Source organism: Sciurus vulgaris (genome assembly GCF_902686455.1).
Source record: "Sciurus vulgaris genome assembly, contig: HiC_scaffold_261_arrow_ctg1, whole genome shotgun sequence".
Lineage (NCBI taxonomy): Eukaryota > Metazoa > Chordata > Mammalia > Rodentia > Sciuridae > Sciurus > Sciurus vulgaris.
The window spans coordinates 5,414,365-5,439,557 of NW_027632793.1; the positions used below are offsets into that span (position 1 = coordinate 5,414,365).

A 25,193-nucleotide genomic window follows, 5' to 3' on the forward strand; every position below is an offset into this window, starting at 1 on the left:
TCAAAGGGGGTCTGGGTTTGCTGATAACATACAACATGTTTCACAATATTTTACAACAGGGCGAAGATTCTGGTCAATAGTTTCTGGTAATCATTCTGTTTGATCACTATCTGGCTATCTGGCTCAATTTACCCTTTTATTCTCTGTTTGGGGCTGTTTCTTGGAACAGCTTTAAGGGCTTTGTTCCCATTCCTGGGAGGGTGACCTTAGGGAGTTGAGATGACTGGGAGGGTGACCTTAGGGAGTTAAGATAACTGGGAGGGTGACCTCAGACAGCTTAAAAATAATGTCCATTCTTTCACTGTGATCCAATTTTGTTGCCAGGACCAGAAAGTGTGTGCAATAGAAAGCATATTTGCACACTTACTCCTCTCAGGTGCAGCTGCCTTTTTATCCTCCCACCCCTGGCAGACTTTCCTGTTCCCCACATTAAGATGGGAGGGCCTAACAGAAGGAAAGGGCTGGGTGCGCCACCTGGAAGCTTTGTAGGTTTGGCACTGCTGTAAGTGTACTTTGGGTTTGTGTTAAACTGATTTGGTAAGACTCATAGAAACAGGTTTTACTCTCACAGATAGGTACATTTCCTTACAAACAGTTGTGTAGGGCTATGTGGGAAGTATTGAAGGGTTATGAAAAATAATACTCCTATAAGACAGCACCCTAGGAAAATGGAGGGACACTGTGACTTGGAAGGAGGGAGGGAAAATTGATCAAACATTAAATATTTCCCAGTGCATTCTTTCTGAATAACAATGGGCCCTGGGGGAAGGGTGAATATTGAATGCTGGGTCCTAAATCTTGACCTTCTTCCAAGGCAAATTATTCCTAAAAGACAATGGGAAACTTTTGAGTACTCATCCCTTAGGATCCAGACTCTTATCCCCCCAGACAACAATGAGTTTCAGCCTTTTTACAACTACCCTCCTAAATTAAAGTTTTATCCTGTAAAACTAGCCCCTGGTGGTCAAAACTGCAAGTATATGGTTTCCAGTTACATAATTGTACCCTATAAAACCAAAATCTCATCCATATCTGATGGCCATTTTCCCATCCAGAAAGTGGACCTTCACAGTACCCAAGTCCGTGAAGGAATAAAGTCTTCTCTGAAATCGCTGATGTCTGCCTCTTATCTTTTTGTGCTTTCTTTACAGTCTTAAGCTCTTCTTATTTTTGATAGGGCTCTCACAAGTGTACATCTTAAGTTATATTGGAAAAAACATTGTTTTTCATTTGATTTATCTATGTAGGACTGCTCAGGCTCTACTCTGCTGCCAGATGCTTAAGTCCAAACTAGTCAAAACAGACCTTGTTCATATATGTTCTTATGAATGAGCTGAGATTCCTCAGAGATCACACTGGGATGCATGTGAAACCTCCTGACTTCTTTGCCTTTCCTGTACCCATGATGACATTGTAAGGCTCCCCAAAAAGAAACCCCAACTCTGTCCCATGGATCAACGGAAACCCCAATCAACTGCAGGAGGCGTCACTTGATGCAAACCGCAAGAGGTGTTTATTCCAGCATGCTGGGACCCAACTCGAGGAGTCCAGTCCCTAGCAGAAAATCTTGTAGGTTTATAAAGGCAGAAACCACACATTGGGAGGGGTAGCACATGAAAGGGAAAAGGGGAACAAAGCTGCCAGGAAATTTCAAAGGGGGTCTGGGTTTGCTGATAACATACAACATGTTTCACAATGTTTTACAACAGAACGTAGATTCTGGTCAATAGTTTCTGGTAATCCTACTGTTTGAGCACTATCTGGCTATCTGGCTCAATTTACCCTTTTATTCTCTGTTTGGGGCTGTTTCTTGGAACAGCTTTAAGGGCTTTGTTCCCATTCCTGGGAGGGTGACCTTAGGGAGTTGAGACAATGGGAGGGAGACCTTAGGGAGTTGAAATAACTGGGAGGGTGACCTTAGGGAGTTAAGATAACTGGGAGGGTGACCTCAGACAGCTTAAACAATGTCCATTTTTTTCAACATGTGCCAGGATGGATCAGGTCAGTGTCCTGATAACCAAATGTGGCTTCTCTTGGAAATATCAGCACCATTTTTTTCTCCAATGATCCTCTTCTTTGTAGAAGGTGCAACATGAGCTGGCTTTCTGTTCTCTAGAGACATCTTGATCTTTCTGATTGGCAGATCTGGGGACTCATCAGAATTTCAGAGTCCTTAGAGGAGTGCCTCTTATCATTCTTGGATACTCACTGACCTTAGAGGGCAAGGGCCAAATATTGGCTGGTTTTTCCTTGGTCTTTTTACTTCCTTTGTAAGGCCCCCCAAAAGGAAACCCCAACTCTGTCCCATGGGTCGACGGCAACCCCAATCAACCACAGGAGGCATCACTTGATATAAACCGCAAGAGCTGTTTATTCCAGTGCGCTGGGACCCGACTTATGACTCACACAGGAGTCCAAGGGTCGAGTCCCTAGCAGAAAATCTTGTAGGTTTATAAAGGCAGAGACCACACATCGGGAGGGGTCGCACATGAAAGGGAAAAGGGGAACAAACTGCCAGGAAATTTCAAAGGGGGTCTGGGTTTGCTGATAACATACAACATGTTTCACAATGTTTTACAACAGGGCATAGATTCTGGTCAATAGTTTCTGGTAATCATTCTGTTTGATCACTATCTGGCTATCTGGCTCAATTTACCCTTTTACTCTCTGTTTAGGGCTATTTCCTGGAACAGCTTTAGGGGCTTTGCTCCCATCACTGGAAGGGTGACCTTAGGGAGTTAAGATAACTGGGAGGGTGACCTTAGGGAGTTAAGAAAATGGGAGGGAGACCTTAGGGAGTTGAGATAAAACAGCTTAAAAATGTTCATTCTTTAAAACAGCTTACAGCTTAAAAAATGTTCATTCTTTAAAACAGCTTAAAAAAATGTTCATTCTTCACCCTGATTTTGGTCTCCAGATTTTTTGTTTTTAAACATCCAGGAAGGCAGTTTCACAATTCTTAACGAGGGAGTTGATACCACCATTTACCAGTGATGAGTCCTGCTTCCTCAGGTGTTGAAGTATAATGCCAGAGAAGCATGCCTAGGCAAGTATAGAGTAGAAAGTAAGCTTTATTAAAGAAAAGTGAAAGCATACTTCTTCCAGGTGGAAGAAGGGGACCCAAAGGTGGAATCCACAGAATTGAGCAAATCTTGTCTTTTTATAGGTTTTATTCTCTTTTTCTTTCCCTCTTATCTCTTTCCTTCCTGCCTTTGTGATTAGACCCTGTTTTGTATAAAGTGAGAAGCAATGGGCACAGGGAGGGCCAAGGTGATTCATACAGGTTAGGGCCCAGGGGGCATTAATTAGCATCTCCTTGCCTGTAGTCCCTGACAAGGGCAAGTAAATTTGGTTATCAATTGGCTCTGCAGGTCCTTGAAATTCCATTTTCTGAGGGCAGTCTCCAACTTCCAGAGGCAGATGGCTTTAATGGTCTCAATTTCCTCCATCTGGCCTGATCTATTTCTCCACTAACTGCCTGTCGCCAACTCTGGCTCCACAGTAACAGGTTATAACTTCAATAAGTCTAATTCTACAGTCATTTACCCCTTCTCTTTAAATGGGGTCAATATTAGTAGTGGGAGTATTACATCTGATCTGCACTCTGTAGATGAGTGCACATTACCTCAAATTAACTTGGGTTTTTATATTACAAGTTACACTTCTATAAAGTACTAACACATAACAATTAAAATTTACAAGGAAAATACAAAATGAAAATAACAATAGCAAAAATTCATTCAGTTTGTATAATAGTTATAAAGCCAGAATTAAGGACAGGTAGTTAGAGTAGAAATAGGGGATGGGGTCAAATTAAGGAAATGAAGCCATGAAGTCATTTGCATCTGGAAGTTGGAGATTGTTCCTGGAAGAACGGAATGTCAAGGATCTCCAGAGCCCATTGATTACCAAATTCACCTGCCTTTATTAAGGACTGCATGCATAATAATAAGCTAAATAATGCCCCCTGGGCCCTTATCTGCCTGAATCACCTTAGCCCTCTCCCTGCCCATGACTTCTCACTTGATGCAAAACCAGGCCTAGTCACTTAGTCAGGAAGAAGAGATAAAGGGAGAGAGAACTGGAGAATAAAAGAGACTTTAACCTATAAAAGAAGTAGGGTGAACTCACTTCTGGGGACTTTAGAACACCAGCCATGGCCCCCTTCTTCCTGATGGGAGAAGTCTGCATTATTACCTTTAAATAAAACCTGCTTAATATGCTTGCTAGGCATGCTTCTCTAGTGTTCAATCTTCAACATTAGAAGGAGCAGAACTCATCACCAGTGAATGGCAGTATCAGATTTGGAGGCCCCAGTGAGATTTACACCGAGATAAGTAAGCTTCTCTCTCCACGAACCCCACATCTGTTTGAGGTACATCTTTCTGTCTCTTTAATTTTGGAGGGCAAAATGAGCACTGCCATTCTTCAAGACTATGGTGAGAAGTTCCCAGCCCAGGCAAGTTTCCAATCAGCTGCTCTGTATGCATGTTGGACTCTGCCAAAGCCATTTCCTTCTTTTCTGTCCAGGGCTGGGACACAATTGGCACCAGTACACAGTGTCCCTAGTCCTGATCTGCCCAGGATGCGTGGAGGTGGAGGAAAGGTTGGAACAACTGTGGGGTTCCCTGGCCTGGACTACTCTCAGGCAGACCCCAGAGGTTTCTTCTCTGCACTCCCCCTCCCGACTGCCCTGAGGGGTACCCAGGGTGATCGGTAGATGAATGGCACTGAGGGAAAGTGCCAATTACATTTGCCTTCATATGGGCCATACAATGCACAACACTCCAGCACATCCACTCCCTCTTGGATGCTACCCTTCCCTTGCCAGTCAGACATTAGGAATTCAAACTGTAGGATTAAGGCCTGGGATGATTAATATAAAAAGGGCCAGGTTCCCTTTGTTCACATAGTTAGCCTTCACTAGTCTATCTACAGTCTCCCCATTACTGTTGCTGTGCTTAAATGTGCTCACAGTGCCCTCTTTAAGCTGCAAGAGGGAGGCATTTAAAACCCCTCCCATGAGACCCTCCAAGCAAAGGGCATTATATGCCTAACAACCAATAGATGTCCCCTCACCCTCCAGAGATTCCTTTAGTCTACAGGGCAAAAATATAGGCAAAAGGCACACTTTTTACTTTTGTCATTGTTTTTTATAATTAGGAGTTTATAGTGGCAGGAGGAAAGCAGTAATGCCCATAAGTCTGAATCCTCCTAGGCTCTCTAGCACTTTGCCGAAGAAGGCCAGAAATAACTTTGGCAAAGACAGGTAGTGAGAGACGGCTTTTTCTGTACCGTAAGGAAGCTCATTTAGGAAGATGTCCGTTATAAGGCCTAACCCCTCACAAGCAGCTGCAAAAGCCCCACCCCAACTCTTGGAACCACGCCTCAGCAATATGGCGCATATCCTGCTTCTCTTCCAGAGTGTCAGTTTCCCGCCGGCATGGCCTCACACCAATCACTCTCCATCGCCCTGTCTCAATCTCCAAGTTACAAAGCTTGCCCAATTACCTATCACCCCATCCAATACCCTGGTCTATGAGACTTCTCTCCACTCTATAAAAGTGTGCACATTCTCTGAATAAAGTGGAACTTCTCCAGTGAACGGACAGTTGGTATTGCCTCATTCTTTCAGTGGTGCCGAAACCCAGGAGAGACGAGCACCTCTCTGGCTCCATCTCTCTTCTTTTCGACACTGCTGCCGCTCCGCCCTCTTCCATCTTTCTTGCTGCTGGCTCTCTTCACTCACCACCAGCTCATCCTTTCGGTAAGTCCCACTGGGATGAAGGAGCAACTCTCATTTGGGCTATCATGGGATTCTTGACTGTTATCATCTGGCAATGTCCCAACGCCAAACAGGAAGGGAGGTCACTCCCCACCTAGGCCTTCAGGGACGCAGCAGACTCCCAGGCTCCTCCTTGGCCATAACACTACAAAATCAGCATTTCACTTAGACACTGCCTATCTTAACACATGACTCAATCAGGACTCATACTCCCATCTCCCAGTTTCACTTTTAAAGGCTCTCGGAATTTGACATTCCCTTGCGCCACCCCGTCTCTCCACCATTCCTCTTTGCTGTTCTTTCCAGAACGAAGGGTCTCCAGAAACCCTGGTAGCAGGTTCCTTCAGGCTATGGGCCTTTGCCCCCAGAAGAGTGAGGGCCTGTGTGATGATCCACCCTCTCCTCTTCTCCCAGTTTGTTTACGTACCCCTCCGAGATTGATCGAGACTTATCAGGGATGCCATTTAGGATCTCTTCTCTCCTTACAAGCCGAAGGATATTCCTCTATCACCTTTATTTTTCCTTCTCTCTCTCTTTCCCCTTTCTCGCCCTTTCCTATCTCACCTCTCTCTCCTCCTCTCCTTTTTGGCAATGGGAACATCTTCTTCCTCCCCCCCGGGGGACTCCCCCCTTCAATGTCTCCTAAAAAACCTTAGCACCCTGTCCCTCAAGCCAGATATCAAACCAAAACTTCTCATCGAATTTTGCACCCAGGATTGGACTCATTATCCCCTAGACAATCAGAGTGTATGGTCCCCCGAGGACATACTAGATCCCAACATTCTTAGAGACCTCTCCAATTATTGCCAGCACCAGGAAAAATGGAAAGAGATTCCCTACACCCAAGCTTTCTGTCTTCTAACCCAACATCCCTCACTCTGCTCCACCTGCACTCCATCTCAGGTCCTTTTAGCCTGCAAACCTCCCTCACCCCCCCAGCCCTCAGAGACAGCCTTCGACCCTGCCAATGAACCCCCCTCTTATAGGCCTCCACCTTCTGCCCTCGTGCTTCCTCCTAATGTTCCATCCGCTATCCCAGTATCTTCCCCAACTTCCTTTCTGCCCCCATTTCCTCCCACCTCTGACCCTTTTAGCCCTCCCTTCACACGCTCCTGAGGGCCTCCCCTTAACCCCCTCACTATTGCCCCTCTCTGTGAAGTGGCTGGTGATGAGGGTGTGGTCTGGGTCCATTTGCCATTTTCCCTTGCAGAACTGACACAATTATAGAAGAAACTGGGTTAATTCAGTACAGATCCCACCACTTACATCAGGGAGTTTCAATGGGTCCTCCAAGCTTATACCCTAACACACCATGACATTTTCATGCTCCTGGCTAACACCCTCCTACCTGAAGAATGTTGCCGAGTCTGGATGCTGCTCAAACCCATGCTAATGACACACACAGCACTGACCCCAACCACCCACCTGGCCCACATGCAGACCCCAAACAAGACCCACATTGGGATTATAACACTGCACAAGGAATCCAAGCCAGGGACCGTTTTGCCTCTTGCCTGGTTATGGGTCTTAAAAAGGCTGCCCATAAGGTCATCAATTCCAAAAAGTTCAGGAAATTATCCAGAAGAAGGACGAAACCCCATCCAAATTCCTAAACAGGCTTACCAAGGCCCTCCAACAATACACCAACCTAGACCCCACCTCGGATGATGGCAGACATGTCCTTATGACATATTCCTTGGCCCAATCCTACCCTGACATTAAAGCCAAATTATCAGGGCCCAGTTACCCCTCAGATTGAGATCTTATCAGTGGCCCTCAAGGTTTTTCATAGCCCAGAAGAGGAAAAGGAGCGCTGGAAGCAAAGAGCTGATCAAGTCAATTTCCAAATGCTCAGATCATAAAACCTACCCCCAGGTGTTCTCCTGCCACATCCAACCCCAAGCCTCCACCTGGGGCATGCTTTAAGTGTCAAAAAAGAAGGACATTGGTCAAAAGCCTGTCCCTCTCCCAGACAACCCACCACACCTTGCCCAAAATGCTGAAAGAGGGGGCACTGGGGTTCTGATTGCCCTTTGCCCAAAGGGGCAGATGGTCAAGTGGCCCCCAAGCACCTGGAACATGGCAACCATTTATGGTAGGGTTAGCCGATGAGGATCGACGAGGCCTGTGTTCACCCTGACCATGTCCATAACAAGAAGAGAACCCAGGGTCATTATTATTGTAGATAGTGCCCCCACCTACTTCCTCATAGATACTGGGGCCACTTTCTTGGTCTTGAGGGAATTCCAGGGCCTTACCACACTTAGCACCTCTCCTATAGTCGGGGTAGTAGGGAAACAAATTCTGCCCCGCAAACCTCCCCATCCTAAATTGCTCCATTCAAGGCAGTAATTTTTCTTTCTCCCACTCTTTCTTAGTTATGCCTCAATGCCCTGTCCCTCTCATGGGAAGGGATATCTTCTCCCTATTAAAGGTGTCTATCACCATACTATTTTCATCCTCCCCCACAATCCCCTTCCTTTTAGCCCTCCTTTCTAAAACCAGGGATCCCATCCCAGAAAATTTCCTCCCCACTTTGACCTACCCCATAAATACTACAGTATGGGACACTAGTAGCCCCTCCAATGCCCAATGTCCCCCTATTACTATTAAACTACAAGACCCCACCAAATATATACAGCAGGCCCAATATCCCCTAAGCACCACCGCACTCCTTGGACTTCAACCCATCATTGAGAATCTCCACTGAAAATGGTACATCTGTCACACACAATCACCCTTCAACACCCCTATTCTGTCAGTTAAAAAGAGCAATGGATCAAACTGCCTAGTCCAAGACCTCCGCCTAATAAATGCTGCCATTGTTCCCATACATTCCCTAGTCCCTAATCCATACACTTTACTATCCCAAGTCCCCACATCATCCATACACTTCTCAGTCTTGGATTTAAAGGATGCCTTCTTTTCCATTCCCCTTGACCCTTCCTCCCAAGATATCTTTGCTTTCACTTGGATGGACCCACACACACTGCATTCTGAACAGATGACAAGGACAGTCCTTCCTCAAGGGATTTGGGATAGTCCCTACCTCTTTCGACAGGTTTTGGCCCAGGATCTCAAAATCTTCCATGCATCCCATCCACATTCTGTCCTCCTGCAGTATATGGATGACCTCCTACTCTGTAGTCCATCCTGGGAACAATCCCAAATTGACACTGCTTCACTCCTCAACTTTTTAGCAGAGAGGGGTTACCACCTTTCCCCTTTCAAGGCCCAAATCTCCCTCTCATCCATGACTTACTAGGTTTCCAGCTCTTCTCACAGAGAAAGGAAATTACTCTTGACAGGAAACAGCCCCTCACCACCTTCCCTATCACCAAGATCCTCTCATTCCTGTGACTGGCCGGGTACTTCAGGGCCTGGATTCCAAACTTCTCCCTCTTGGCTTGACCCCTATATGACCTAGCAAGAGGGGACCCTGAAGAACCTCTATCCTACATACTTCCCTGCCCCTTCCTCAAACTTAGACAAGCTCTAGTTGAAGCCCCTGCACTTCATCTCCTAGACCTTACCAGACCTTTTTCCCTTTACATCCATGAGAATAGCAGTCAAGCCTTGGGGGTCCTAGGACAGATCTATGGCCCTTCCTTCACCCCTGTGGCCCACCTTTCCAAACAACTAGATCCCACTATATGAGGATGGGCCCCCTGCCTATGAGCCCTAGCAGCTGGGCACCTATTACAAAAGGAATTCTTCAAATTAACTTTTGGGGCACCTCTCACCATCCTTCCACCCCATCACCTCAAGGATCTGCTCTCCTATAAAGCTCTCCATTCCCTTCTGCCATCCAGACTCCTAGCCCTCTTGTCTTCCTTCCTGGACAATCCTACCATCTCCTTTCTCCCATGCCCACCCCTAAACCCTGCCACTCTACTCCCAATGCCATACCCTCCCAACACACCTCTCCATAATTGCTTGGAGACACTCCAGAACTTTATACCCTGTCACTCCTCCATTTCTGAGGGCCCCCTCCCACACGCTGACTTCACATGGTTTACAGATGGGTCTTCATTCAAGGAAGACCACACCCATTATGCAGGTTATGTGGTAGTCTCCCTCAATTCAGTCATAGAGGCCCAATCATTACCAGCAGGTACTACTAATCAGCAGGCAAAGCTCATTGCCACCACCTGAGCTTGCACCCTCGCCAAAGGAAGAACCTCAACCTGTACATGGACTCTAAATATGTCTTTCACATTCTCCTGTCCCATGCAGCCATATGGAAAGAAAGAGGCTTACTTAACACCAAAGGGAATAATATCAGAAATTCAGCACTATCACGGCATGGGCCGCAGCTGTGTCAGGGACCACCAATACCCTCCTCCTGGCCTTACCCCAGCAATCAGAAACCCCAACATCTACTACCCCTGAGGTCACCGTTCAGGAAAACTCTCAGTTACAACTTCCCGGGGATAAACTCTCCCTCTTCCATCTTCATGATCTCTTCTACTCCAGCCCCCAAACACTGTTCCATTTTTTACAAACCTTCTTCTCACTTACGCCAGCAGATAAAACCCTACTCCACTATATTTTCCTCTCCTGTGCCATTTGCCAGCGCACCAACCCTAACACTCCCCTCAAACCTAAACCTTATCCCTCACACCAGGCCAGGGGCCACAACCCTGTGGCTGACTGGCAGGTCAATTTTACCAACATGTCCCCTGACTGATGTCACAAATACCTCCTAGTATTAGTGGACACCTTCTCAGGATGGGTGGAAGCATTGCCAACAACCAATAAAAAGGCCTCCACTGTGGCTCACTCTCTCCTAACACAGATCATTCCCAGATTTGGAATGCCTACTTCCATCCAATCTGATAACAGACCAGAGTTCACAGCCCAAATAATCCAGGGAAGTATCAAAATTCCTTCCACTACCTTGGCACTACCACTGTCCCTACCGACCACAAGCATCAGGGAAAGTGGAAAGAACCAACAGAACGTCAAAAGATATTTTAACCAAACTGTATCTAGAGCTGCACCTTGGCTGGGTTTGTCTTCTACCCCTTGCCCTGCTTCGACTTAGAGCACTCCTGAAGAAACCCACCAACCTTTCCCCATTTCAGGTCATGTTTGAAAGACCTCTCCTACCACCTGGCATCACAGCCATTCCAGAGCCCATACCATCTGCTATAGCCCTACCCTTACTCTCCCACCTTTGGGCTGAACTATGGAAACATCAAGATTGGCTACTCCCAGACCTGTCGGCCACAAAAAATGATCTTATACTACACCCAGGCCAATTGGTCTTTCTCAACCACCCCAAACCCAAAGCCCCCTAACTCCTAAATGGGAGGGACCATATCCCATCTTCCTATGTACCCCTACAGCCACTAAGCTTGCCACATCCAATTACCATGTAACACCATGGGTTCATATTTCTAGATTGAAGCTTTATACTGGGAACCCATCCTCAGCAGCTGCAGACCTTGACCAGCTACAGGACAAACCAATATACCACTCTTTTCAGTGCACCCCTCCCCCCTCCAACCCTCTTAAGCTCCAACTCTCCTGCTCCCCAACCCTGTCCCCCATTCAGGAAGAATGTCTCCCCTCTTAAGCCTCTTTCTACTTCTACTACCTCTCTACCCAGAGGGTTCTCAAAACCATCCTTTGTCTGGATATTTAAAGTGTGTGAAACCTACATGGACAGGCAAACCAGTATCACTCATCTTGCCTCCAAAAAGGACTGCCACCTGACAGGGTGTTCCTCAGCCATTGACATTCCCCTTTCCCTTACCTCCTCTCAATTTACCTGTTGGTGCAAAGAAAAGCCATTTCTCCCCTACTTATGTGCAACCCATGACAAAAACTCCACCAGTAGCCTCATAAGGGAGGCACACCTGAAATTCAAATAACCTTTCTTCACATCCATGATCCCTGGAATCCCAAGTGAGCTTCCCCTTGTAGTTGTGCTTTCTACTATGGATGGTCCCCCAAACCCTGGGGCTTCTTCTATATTTCTCAGGAATACGTTCCTGTATGCAGAACTCTTTCCCTGGTTTCTGTCAACATCCAACACAAAGAGGAACAGCTCTCCTCTGCCCAAGAATCACCCTCTCTCTCCTCCGCCAACACCTCTGGGTCACTCATTTACACTTGGGTGCAGGTTCTACTCTCGCTCCTTTCCTTCCTTCCTTCTCCCCTGGGAACTGTTTTCTCTGTGCTTCTCTTGCATGCCCAATTCTAGCCTACAGACACAAACAAGTTCTAACCCTCTCTCTGCCTTTATCCAAAACCCCCTCCTCACTTGGTTGTGGCCCATTATAGGCTCCTTAGCTGTCATCTTTGTGGCCTGTATCTTTCTACCTTATATCATGAAATTCATCCAAACCCAGGTGAGAAGAATCTCTAATCAAACCTTTAACCAACTCTTACTCAGGAATTACCAGCTTCTAGCCACCGAGGATCCAACCAACTCTTTGCAAGAATATCTCACCAGCTTTTAAGATGACCAACCCCTTCCATCACCAGTGGCAGCTATTCCTGGACCTGGATGGTCACCCCCAGCAACTCCCTCTCCCAATGGGATGACAAGCTGCAAATTTTGTGATTCCAAGGGACTTTCATGGACTTCTCTCCCGGTGAAGTGGCTGCATTTGACCTTCGGTTATGGGGACTAATAAGTGGTCTATTCCTCAACCCTCCCCCCTTGCCTCTATGACCCACTTCAGCAGGAAGTAGCCAGAGAAAGAATGATGACCCCATTCCCATATACACAGGAAAAAATGGAGGAATATAAGGCCTAACCCCCCACAAGCAGCTGCAAAAGACGCACCCTGCCTCTTGGAACCACACTTCGACAATATGGCACATATCCTGCTTCTCTTCTGGAGTGTCAGTTTCCCGCTGATGCAGCATCGGCACCCAATCACTCTCCACTGCCCTGTCTCAATTCCCTAGCAACAAGCTTGCCCAATTAACTACCGCCCCATCCCATACCCTGGCCTGTGAGACTTCTCTCCATTCTATAAAAGTGTGCAAATTCTCTGAATAAAGCAGAACTTCTCCGGTGGATGGACAGTTTGTGTCACCTCATTATTTCTTCCCTAATACTTCTAACTCAGAAGGGAGCATCTCTCTAAACAGTATTGCCAGGTTCACCACTAGCCTGCATACTGCTAAATTGCAAATGAAAAGTGCCTTTCATATGTTACCATGCTTGACATCAATAATCTCTATGAGAGGTGAAAGCCTTAAGGAATCACCTACTAAGGGAGAACACCAAGGGGACCCTCCCAAATTAAGACAGACAAAAAAATTAGGGAGAATTTTGGAGGATCCTAATAAATATTGAGATGTTTCAAAACTTACACCACGTATTTGACTTCACCTGAAAAAATTATGCTATTAACCATCTAGAGCACAGGCAGTACCCAGAAACAATCCTAATTGGGATTCAAATAATGAGTAGGATGCCTAAAAAAACTATTATGCAGCCTTCAGGAAAGTCCTGCTATTTTCATAGAGAGACTTAGGAAAACAATAAGGAAACACACCACCCTGAATCCTGAATCCATAAAGGGTGACCTATTTATTTTTTATTTATTTATTTATTTATTTTTTTTATTGTAAACAAATGGGATACATGTTGTTTCTCTGTTTGTACATGGCGTAAAGGCATACCATTTGTGTAATCATAAATTTACATAGAGTAATGTTGTTTGAATCATTCTGTTATTTTTACCTTCCCCCCACCCCTCCCATCCCTCTTTACCCTCTATACAGTACTTCCGTCCTCCATAATTGCCCCCCTCCCTAATCCTAACTCTAACCCTAACACTAACCCTCCCCCCCATTATGTGTCATCATCCACTTATTAGCGATACCATTCGTCCTCTGGCTTTTTGAGATTGGCTTATCTCACTTAGCATGATATTCTCCAATTTCATCCATTTGCCTGCAAATGCCATACTTTTATCATTCTTTATGGCTGAGTAATATTCCATTGTATATATATACCACAGTTTCTTTATCCACTCATCCATTGAAGGGCATCTAGGTTGGTTCCACAATCTGGCTATTGTGAATTGAGCAGCTATGAACATTGATGTGGCTGTATCTCTGTAGTATGCTGATTTTAAGTCCTTTGGGTATAGGCCAAGGAGTGGGATAGCTGGGTCAAATGGAGGGTCCATTCCAAGGTTTCTAAGGAAGCTCCACACTGCTTTCCAGAGTGGCTGCACTAATTTGCAGCCCCACCAGCAATGTATGAGTGTACCTTTCTCCCCACATCCTCGCCAACACCTGTTGTTGCTCGTATTCTTGATAATCGCCATTCTAATTGGGGTGAGATGGAATCTTAGGGTGGTTTTGATTTGCATTTCTCTTATTACTAGAGATGTTGAACATTTTTCCATATGTTTGTTGATTGCTTGTAGATCTTCTTCTGTGAAGTGTCTATTCATTTCCTTAGCCCATTTGCTGACTGGATTATGTGAATTCTTGGAGTAGAGTTTTTTGAGTTCTTTATAGATTCTGGAGATTAGTGCTCTATCTGAAGTATGATTGGCAAAGATATTCTACCACTCTGTAGACTCTTTCTTCACATTGCTGATAGTTTCCTTTGCTGAGAGGAAGCTTTTTAGTTTGAATCTATCCCAGTGGTTGATTCTAGCTTTTATTTCTTGTGCTATGGGAATCTTGTTAAGGAAGTCTGATCCTAAGCCAACCTGTTGAAGATTTGGACCTACATTTTCTTCTATAAGATGAAGGGTCTCTGGTCTGATTCCGAGGTCCTTGATCCATTTTGAGTTGAGTTTTGTGCAAGGTGAGAGATATGGGTTTAGTTTCAATCTGTTGCATATGGATTTCCAATTCTCCCAGCACCATTTGTGGAAGAGGCTATCTTTTCTCCATTGCGTATTTTTGGCACCTTTGTCTAGTATGAGAAAATTGTATTTATTTGGGTTTGTGTCCATGTCATCTATTCTGTACCATTGATCTACCTTTCTATTTTGGTACCAATACCATGCCGTTTTGGTTACTATTGCTTTGTAGTAGAGTTGAAGATCTGGTATTGCAATACCCCCTGTTTCACTCTTCCTGCTAAGGATTGCTTTAGCTATTCTGGGTTTCTTATTCTTCCAGATGAATTTCATAATTGCTTGCTCTATTTCTGTAAGGTACTTCATTGGGATTTTACTTGGAATTGCATTGAATTTGTATAGCACTTTAGGTAGTATGGCCATTTTGACAATATTAATTCTTCCTATCCAAGAACATGGAAGATCTTTCCATCTTCTAAGGTGTTCTTTAATTTCTTTCTTTAATGTTGTATAGTTCTCATTGTAGAGGTCTTTCACCTCTTTTGTGAGATTGATTCCCAAGTGTTTTATTTTTTTCGAGGCTATTGTGAATGTGGTAGTTTTCCTAATTTCTCTTTCTGAAGATTCATCACTTATGTATAAAAATGCGTTGGATTTATGGGCATTGATCTTGTAACCTGCTACTTTACTGAATTCACTTATGAGTTCTAAGAGTTTTCTGGTGGAATTTCCAGGTTCCTCTAAATATATAATCATGTCATCAGCGAACAGGGATAGTTTGAGTTCTTCTTTCCAATTCGTATCCCTTTAATCTCTTTGGTTTGTCTAATTGCTCTGGCCAGAGTCTCAAGAACGATGTTGAATAGAAGTGGTGAAAGAGGGCATCCCTGCCTTGTTCCAGTTTTTAGGGGGAATGCTTTCAGTTTTTCACCATTTAGAATGATATTAGCCATGGGCTTAGCATAAATGGCCTTAAAGGTACAAATTTATCATTTAATCAGCCCCAAATATTTAGAGGAAATTACAAAATTTGGCACATGGCCCTGATCAATCCTTAGATGATTTTCTCCATTTTTAATAGAGAACAAAAGGAAAGAAAAGGGAATATAAAGACAAGAAAACGGCCTTATTAAAGATCATTCAAAATGACAGAAACTTCTAATGCCTTGCAATAGTCCATGCAATTCACCCATTTTAGGAGGTAAAAAGCAAACTGCCTAGTTCAGAACCTTAGAATAATGAAGCAGTAATTTTCCCCAACCTGTAGTTCTTAATCCATACACTTTTGTCTTGGATTCCAACTGCTGCTTGGTTTATTATGTTGGATTTAAAAGATGGCTTTTCCTTTTTATGCTAGACTCTGAATAGCAATTTCAGTTTGCCTTTGAGGAACCAGATACTGTATCTCAGCTAACCTAGACAGTGTATCCTCAGGATTCAGATGGCCCTTACCTGTTCCATACAAACCTTAGCTAAGGACTTAGCAAAATTCAGAGAGAAAACATCTGTGATTGTGCTCCAGTAAGTAAATGACATCATTTATGTGCCTCCACCCAGGAGGAATATCAGAAGGCCATTGCAGAACTCCTAAACTTCTTAGCTAATAGGAATTAAAAGATCTCAAAAAAAAAAAAGCTTAGTTATGTCATGAACAGGTTCAATACTACAGGAAATAGACACCATAGGACAATATTCTGTCCTAGGAATATCAAAAAGGGGCCTTAATTTAAGCTCCTATCCTCAACTTACTGATGAAGCAAGATTTAACCTGTTTGTCACTGAGGGGAAAATAAATCCCAGGTACGCAGCCATAGGCAGCTCAATAACCAATGGCATATCTCAGTGAGGAGCATAACATAGTAGCTTTATTCTCAAAAGTAATGGAAAATAAGATCTCATAATTTTCTTTGACATCCAAGGCTGTCCTGATAGAGATGACTAAAATGTCCTAGGCACAAGGTTTCTGTTAAAACCTGTTAGATCTTTCCAGATCTCAGTCAAGGCTTACATTGAAATGTAAATAGAGGAAGCCAAGAGCATTACCTAAACTCCAGCAAAAGTAAGTTTTATGGTGCTTTACTAAATTAATTAATGGCCATATCATTTTTTCAGGACTCTTGTTTTTTTTAATTCTGAATTTTTAAGCTCATAATTTGTTTGATCAGTTCTACATTTTATTCAACTAGAGTTTTTGAACATCTGTTACATTGCAATGGAGATTCACCTATAAAGTTACAAAGTCTTTGATTTTGTGTTATTTGTATGTCATGCTGTATGATGTCATGTTTTGTCTGTATCAAAACTGAGCGCTCCTAAAATTAAAATTTAAAAATAGATTCAGATACTTTTAATTCACGTGATTTAAAAATGTTCAATTCAAATCACATAAAGTAATAAAAGTAACAATAGTAAAATGTCTTCAAAAATAATTTTCAAGTCTCTAGGTGGTCAAATTAATAAAATACTGATGTTAATAAAATGTCTAATATCAATTGTTTCCAGGACTTTCCTTCAACAGGAAAGAGACACAAAATACTGTTCAGGACACTTGTCTGATAATGTGTTTTTTACAAAATAAGTGAATTAGAGTTGACATGTATGGAATTATTCAAATGTGATTGTAGAGACATCTGATTAATTTACAAAATTAAAATGCTAATTTTTAAATAACATCAAGTACTCTTAACTCCTTAAATTCCATGGGGTATCATACTTAAACATTATTGGTTTAAATAAAAGGTTTTAAAGTTGCTTTGTGTCATCACTAAACTAAAAACAAGTTTACTAAGAGTTGTGGCCTAACAGGTACAATTCTATATACAAAGGGTTCAGAAAGTTCAACTGTGTTTCAATTAGAGTACTATAAATAACAAAAATATTTAATTTTATTAAAATAGAGTAATTTATCTAAATTCAGAAATTTTCTAAGAGTTGTTTCAGAATGTGAACAAAAATGTGTCAACAAATAAGAAAGAGAACATAAACTGTTCTGGGTATGGAAATATATTTAATAAAAGGGAAAAGAAAATGTTTCTGGGTAAGAAAGTGCTTGTGTGATGAAATACATGAGGGTCTAAGTAAGTGCTAAGAAAGTCTGTGTGTAAGTAAAGGGCAAGTTTCAACAAGTTTCTGTGTAACTAAGTTGGATGTATGTATGTAAGACAGCTGAAGCTATTTAACGGTTTTCCTAAGGTGAAATACTAATGTTCTGATAGAAACCAAAGTTTAATCTGTATGGTAAAATGACAAGGTAAAATGAAAGGGATTTCTTTTAAACACTAATTTACTCATAACTTTGTGTCTATTAAGTTTTATTCTTTAGAACAATTAGTCTTAAAAATTGGGGTTTATACAGTTATGGTTAAACAACTGTTAGAGTATTGTACTATGTTACAGAGTCTAAGTTTTTCTTTAAAAACTTAATTTAGTAAAAGTGTCAAGATAATTGTGAAATGGTCACTCTTTGTATAGTAAATGTGTTCATATTTTCCAGGTATACAAGTTTTTAAAACAGAAAATTTATCAAGATGCTATTCTCCAAATTAAACTTGTCTGTAATGGTAATTTTAAACTTGTAAAGAATAAATTTTATTTGGAATTTATTTCTATCATTTACTGTTCTATTATGGGACCTGTTATCAATAGGGTATATGTAAAATTTGTTACTTTTTACACTGAGATAAAGAATTTCAAATGTAAATATATTTCTAAAAGTTAGAGCCTGATTAGTTTAAAGGTTAATATTGTGAAACATGAAAACATTTTGCCACTTTTCAACACTAAAGGAAAGTTAAAAGCTCTCAGGCTTTCTTTAATTCATGTTATAGGTATAATGTTAAATTGTTTTAACTAGTGTTCATATAGACTCAGGAATCAATATATGTAAACTTCTTAAAATAACATTTAAGAAAGAAGCAAAGATCAACATCAGAATTATAACACTTGAGATTTGTAAAGTGTCACGCCTTACCTGAGATAAGGCTCTGCCTCCCACCTAACTGGGTGTAGAAAGGCTCCAAAATAAGCCAGACTTCAGATTCTTCAAGGTTATAGTCAAAAGATTGTTTTTTGTTGTAAAATTACTATGATCTCAAATGGGGGATATAATGTATAGCTCAGCCAAAATTTAAGATAACTATTATACAAGCTGAATATATAGTTTTACTCTTACTAATTTTATTTTGTAAAACTGTTACCTGTTAATGTTTTGCAGAAGTAGCTGCTTCAAGAACACACAACCTAGGTAACTTGTGATAATAAGCCATCACCTCTAGAACAGAGAGTGGTAACTTCCAGTACTAATACAGACTCCAGTTAGATAAAAGGGTAAATAACTGTAAAGTTATAGACATTGAAGTTAAAGCCCACTACTCTTACCTTATGACTGGTGAGACTGGCTTGCTGGATGATTAAGATCAAATTTAGAGATTGAGATTAAATACAGAGGGCAAGATAGACCAGTATTTGGATCTTTTGCCCTCAGTCAGCCTGAACCCCCGGAATAAAAGAACTTCTCTAAGGAACTTTGGAACTCTGGGCCACAAAACCACCTAATCAAGGAGATTGATGAGGCCACTAGAGGATGAAAAGCCAATCATTGCACCTGATTTAGAGGAGGGTCAGGGGAAAGGGAGACATCCCTGATGCTTCCAAAGGAAAACACCTCATCGAGGAAACCCTTCCTTGCCAATGGCACTGGTGGAGCTAAGAAGCTGCTCTTATGTTCTCTACAAGTGACCCCTGTGGGAACTCACCTGACTAACAAGATAGGAACAAGTCAGTTTGACCATCTTGATCTTAGACACCCAGCAAAACCATTAAAACCAAAATATAGCCATTCTTGGGCATGTAAAAGAAATAATAATTAAATATATCTTAAGATGTACACTTGTGTTAGTCCACTAGAATAAAGACTAAAAGCTACAAAAGAGAGATTCTTAGGCAAATGTGCCTGATAACTATTAAGAGAAACTACCAGAGTCAGAAATTTTTAGTCAGTTTATACAAGTAAGCTTAATTCTATTTGCTGCTAGTATGATTATCTAACCCTAAGTAACAGAAGTATAGAGATCTCTACCAAACACGGGTTATACAAATAAAGGGATATATTACAAAAATCAGATGACATTAAGTAGTTTAACTATATTTTCTGGGGACATCAATGACGTTAAGAGTTAAATGTTGTGTTTACATTCCTGATAACCTGGACAATGTTAAACTTCCCAAATAAAGGCCTTGTCCTCTCCAGCCATTGTTAGGCCTTATTATGGGAACAATTTCTCAGTTCTTACACCTCTTGGTGAGAAATTGACTTCTGTCATTTTCATGATATTCATTGGCATGTTCCAGATGCTGTAACATTTACTTTGTACTAATCTCATTTCAGTACTCATGTCTTTTTGTTCTTCTCTCATAGAAGCACCCACCCCAGATGACTTTACAATCTGCTCTTCCCCAACCAGACTTCTATCTTGGACCCCTTGATTGATCCAATTTTAAAAGGGAACTCCAAACTGCTTGCCCCTTGCTGCCATTCTTCCAGCTTTGAAGCAGCCAGAACGATCAGCACCCCCTTTTCCTTACAGCAGTTAGGAGTTCCTAAAGCAAAAGGGGGGAATGAAGACAGAATGAAGGACAGGTAGTTAGTGTAGAAATAGGGGATCAGGTCAAATCAAGGAAATGAAGCCATGAAGTCATCTGCCTCTGGAAGTTGAAGATTGCTCCTGGAAGAATGGAATGTCAAGGATCTCCAGAGCCCATTGATTACCAAATTTACCTGCCTTTATTAAGGACTGCAAGCATGGAGCTGCTAAATAATGCCCCCTGGACCCTTATCTGCCTGAATCACCTTGGCCCTCTCCCTGCCCATGGCTTCTCACTTTATGCAAAACCAGGCCTAGTCACTTAGGCAGGAAGGAGAGATAAAGGAGAATAAAAGAATAAAAGAGAGAACTGGAGAATAAAAGACTTTAACCTATAAAAGAAGTAGGGTGAACTCACTTCTGGGGACTTTAGAACACCAGCCATGGCCCCCTTCTTCCTGATGGGAGAAGTCTGTATTATTACCTTTAAATAAAACCTGCTTAATATGCTTGCCTTGGCATGCTTCTCTAGTGTTCAGTCTTCAACATTAGAAGGAGCAGAACTTGTCACCAGTGAACGGTGGTATCAGTTATTTTGCAAAAAACACATTTTTTTCATAATCCCAAAGCTTACTAAGTTTTATTATATCTCCTGTTTATTTTGAGACCACAGTTATCTTTACAACAAAAATTGATCTTTTGAACACAACTTTAAATGAGCATAAGTCTATCTTAATTGGGAGCCATTCTAACATGGAGTAAGGTGGGAGGCAGAACCTCATCTCAGGTTAAGTTGGGCTCTTCACAAATTACTTCTGAATCATGAATCAAATAAAAACTGAGAGATTTTGACCCTTTTTGTTGGAAAGTGGCAAAATGCTTGCATGTTTTACAATATTTACCTTTAAAGAGATCAGCCTTTCATTATCTTTTTAAAATACATTTAAATTTTTACCCCCACGTAAAAAGTAACAAAAATTTTGCATACATCTTATTGATAACAGGTTCAGTGACAGAATATTAAATGATATAAAATTCCAATTTAATTTTTGTATTTCTATATAATTTAAAATTACCAATTTAGACAACTTCAGTTTGGAGAACACCATCTTGGTTAAGTGCTCTTCCAAGCTTTATATTTATAATTTGTATCTTAGAAGATCATGAGTACACTTCATATACAAAGAACTAATAGTTAGTTGCACCATTATACAGATGTCCTTATATTAACTAGGTTTAATTTTCACAGTAAATTCAGAATCCACATATATTTACAGGCTTGCAAAATTTACTAGTACTAGTAAAAATAAATGATAGCCTTAAATCTCTTATACATTTATGGAACAGCGTTAATAATTCAAATTAGACCTAGTCAAAGCAGACAGATACAGTTAAGTTTTCTAAATGGCACTGTTACCCTATGCCAGATGTAAGGTATAAAAGATAGCACTTACTTGTTAAATCTACATGAACTTTCATTTTTAAACTTTTATACAATATTTAGGTAAGGCTCAGACAAATATATTTAGTTTCATATATATATATATATATATATGTATATGTATATATTTCTAGTCAGGTATATTATTTAGGTTATTCATGAAAATGAAGTCTGGTCAAGATTTTAAGTCATCTCTTTCTATGACAAAGAAACATCCCAAAAGCAATTGACATCACATTTTAATATTTTATAGCTGTCAAGTGTTCCAAAAATTGGTATGCATCAGTGTGACGTTTTTTAACAGGCCGAAGAGGCAGAGTAGGATATCTTGCAAAGCAGACTCATTGTACAATTTAAACAACTGTCCAGAAAAGAATGAGTGCCTCTTATTTTATTGTTATAGTTTTATTTTCACAGATAGCATTTTGATTCATTGTACACAAATGGGGCACATTTTTTTTCCTGTGGTTATGCAAAATGTAGATTTATACCATTCATGTCATTATACATGTACATAGGACAATGATATCTGTCTCATTCCACCATTTCTCATACCCCCAATCTCTCATTTCTCTCTATATAATCTAAAGTTCCACCATTCTTCTATCACCCACCACCCCACCACCCGACTATGTATCATCATCCACTTATCAGGGAAAACATTCTCTCTTTGGTATTTTGAAATTGGCTTGTTTCACTTAACATGATATTCTCCAATTGCATTCATTTATCTGAAAATGTCATAATATTATTCTTCTTTATGACTAGATAATATTCCATTGTGTACATATATCACAGTTTCTTTTTCCATTCATCTGTTGAAGGGCTTATAGGTTGGTTCCACAATCTAGCTATTGTAAATTCAGCTGCTATTGTTTATTTTTTTTCCCCTGGGACAAGTTGTACTCTCTTAAAACTAAACTTAGTTAAGATAACATTGATCATTTTTCCCAGGGTCATGCTTTCTTGAAAGGCCTTTCTCACTTCTAGTAGACCTCCAGCCAAGCAGATTCTGTTTTCTTTTCCTGGAAGATACTTTCACTTGAAATTTTTAATTATGGTGTGAGTATATTATCTGTAAATTTAATTTACACAACAAATTATATCCCAGCAAAGGAGTTAGACAGTTTGGCATATTTAAAATCTGTGCCTTATTTTTTTTTCCAGTATATACTCAAGGGTTTGTAACACAGGTTATTATTTGAGCAGTTTTCCTTACTATCATCATAATGCAACCAACTTTAAGTGAGTTCCAGATTGTTAATTGTACCCAGAGACTCTCTCTTTACATACTTTTGTATATAAAGGCACTGTCTATTGAAGGTCAAATAAATTATTAGGGACCCCTTTCTTCAGAATTCAGCAGGGCCAAAAGACAGGTGTTTGAAAATCATGGGGACTAAGGGAGGCCTTTTTATTTTAGCTCTGTGGGCAAGAGGGAAGGCCTTCACCAAGAAGTGTCCCCTGAACAAATAGGGCAGATCTTAATAAGGGGAGACATTTTTTTGTCCTCATATTATAATTTTATAATATTTGAATATAATATATTCATAATTATATATTAATATATTTATAAGTATATATATTAAATATAATATAATTAATAATATTTGAACCCATTGTTTCATTTCTTGTGATTGGCAGCTTTCATCTTCCATCCCCATTAAAGTAGGTTAGTTGAACATCAATGAGCATATTGTGCCCCAGATAGGGTTTTTTCAAATGTGAAGGCAACCCTGTGAGGTTAAGCATTCCATTCCACTCCTTTGTCCCAGAGTGGCTGGAAAATAAAAATAGGGACAGAACCAAATGAAAGTTACAAAAGATTCAGACATAAGAACTAAAAGCACATAGCCAAATAGAAAGTTATTGTCCAAGTCAACAGCCTTGGTACTTTTCCAACAACTGTACAGAATAGATTACAACAATTAGCCTCAACACTTTTAATATCTGTTGAGCATAGACTCTGATAAACATTTTTGTCGAAAGCCTAAGTTTCTGAACTAGTATAATTAAGTGGAAAACTTTTCCAACTGTTTTCCACTCATATCACAGGGAGATCCATCTCCTTTTTTCCTTTCATTCAAAACTAATTTTATTTCTTTTATTTTTGTACTCTGCCACTATCCATGGATTTTATTCTTTGAATCCAAGAGACCAAAATCTGGATAGAAAATCAGTGAGGCCTATAGCTCATATAGATTCATTCATCTGGAGAAGCTGTGAACTGAGCCCTGTTCTCAAACTCTGGTTTTACTCTCACGGGCAAAGAGTGGCTGGAACGTTGGGTACAGACCACATCCTCCTTGTCTATTTCTCAATAGACCAGGCAGCTTTCCTATGATTTTTCTCTTTTCTCCTTTATATCAGGATTGTGTCCTTGACCCACAGCAATATGATTTGCAGCTGCTGGGACAAGACTGAGAAGTAGTACTCAGACTCTTCACACTGAGTTGAGAAGAAAAGAAATAAATCCTACTTTGTGGTCCTCCTATACTCACACATTTGAGGGAACACTATTTTGCATCCAACTTAGTTTTTGCATGTTAAGACTTCTTATTACATAATTGCATACGTGCCTTGTACACACAGAATCTTTTCCTTTTCGTATCTCTGACAGATAATGTCCCATGTGTAATATTTTACAATAATTCAGAAAACAATTCAAAGACCAGAGTGTTACAGTAAAACATCTTTTTCTTAGACAGTTTTATATCTATAGGTGGTCCATTCAGCCAAGATATTTCACATGAAACAATCTATAGGATCAACACAGTATTTCCCATGTATTAAGGGGCCAGAAGCAAATGCAAACAAAAGACCTAGAAAGAGACAGAGAGGATCGCCAAACCATGGCTGGCAGAGGGGAACCTTTAAAACAGACAGAGCAGTTGAGGGAAAATCCCCCAAAGTTCCCAAATACCACTTAATCATGACTTCTACACCAGTGGCACCAAAGATGTCCCCACAAAAAATGACTAGACATTCCCACAAAGGGCAACCAGTTGTGTAGGATCAAGGAACTTGGTGTGCACACAGAGTGAGTTTACCAAATGGCCAAAGTGTCCTGATATTACTGCATTCATTTTCCTTTTCTCAAAGTAGAATAAGATGGAGCAATCCTTAAAATGCAGAAAAGGAAGGTAGGCATTTTATGAAGCAATGTGGTCATCAGCAGCTGCTGGGAATCCCTGTCACTTCCTTTAAATACAGAAATAACTCCTCTGGTTCAACGCCAGGCATACTCTCCCATCTACTAACTTTCCAGTAGTCAGCTCTCAAAAAGTTTGCCATACATCTCCATTCAGCATGAAAGTGCAGTTGCTTACAGTGCCAGACCTGCCCAAGAAAACTAGAGTGGGGGCCTGTTCTTTGGTCCCCAGGTAGGGGAACAAAGTTGTAACCAAATGCTCTGTACTTGTCCCCAATGATAATTAAATAACAAGGATATGGTTCTGAGAAAAAGAACAAAATGTTTATTTATTTGCTAACAAAGGAGAAACACAGGAGACTCCTGTCACAAAGGATGTGATTCTCTCCATCAGGAGGAACAAGAGCATTTTAAAGAAACTCTTCAAAGGCTACATTCCAGGTGC

The 25,193-nt window shown here is 41.1% G+C and overlaps 1 long non-coding RNA gene across 1 annotated transcript in view; it reads left to right on the forward strand.

Moving 5' to 3' along the window:
* Window positions 1–19,096, forward strand: part of LOC306652524 — a 1,123,790-nt gene extending 1,104,694 nt beyond the window's left edge. Inside the window, exon 3 of the long non-coding RNA XR_013761431.1 lies at window positions 18,635–19,096. This is a non-coding gene — a long non-coding RNA (uncharacterized lncRNA). The remainder of the gene's footprint in view (window positions 1–18,634) is intronic.
* The last annotated feature ends 6,097 nt before the right edge of the window (window positions 19,097–25,193 follow it).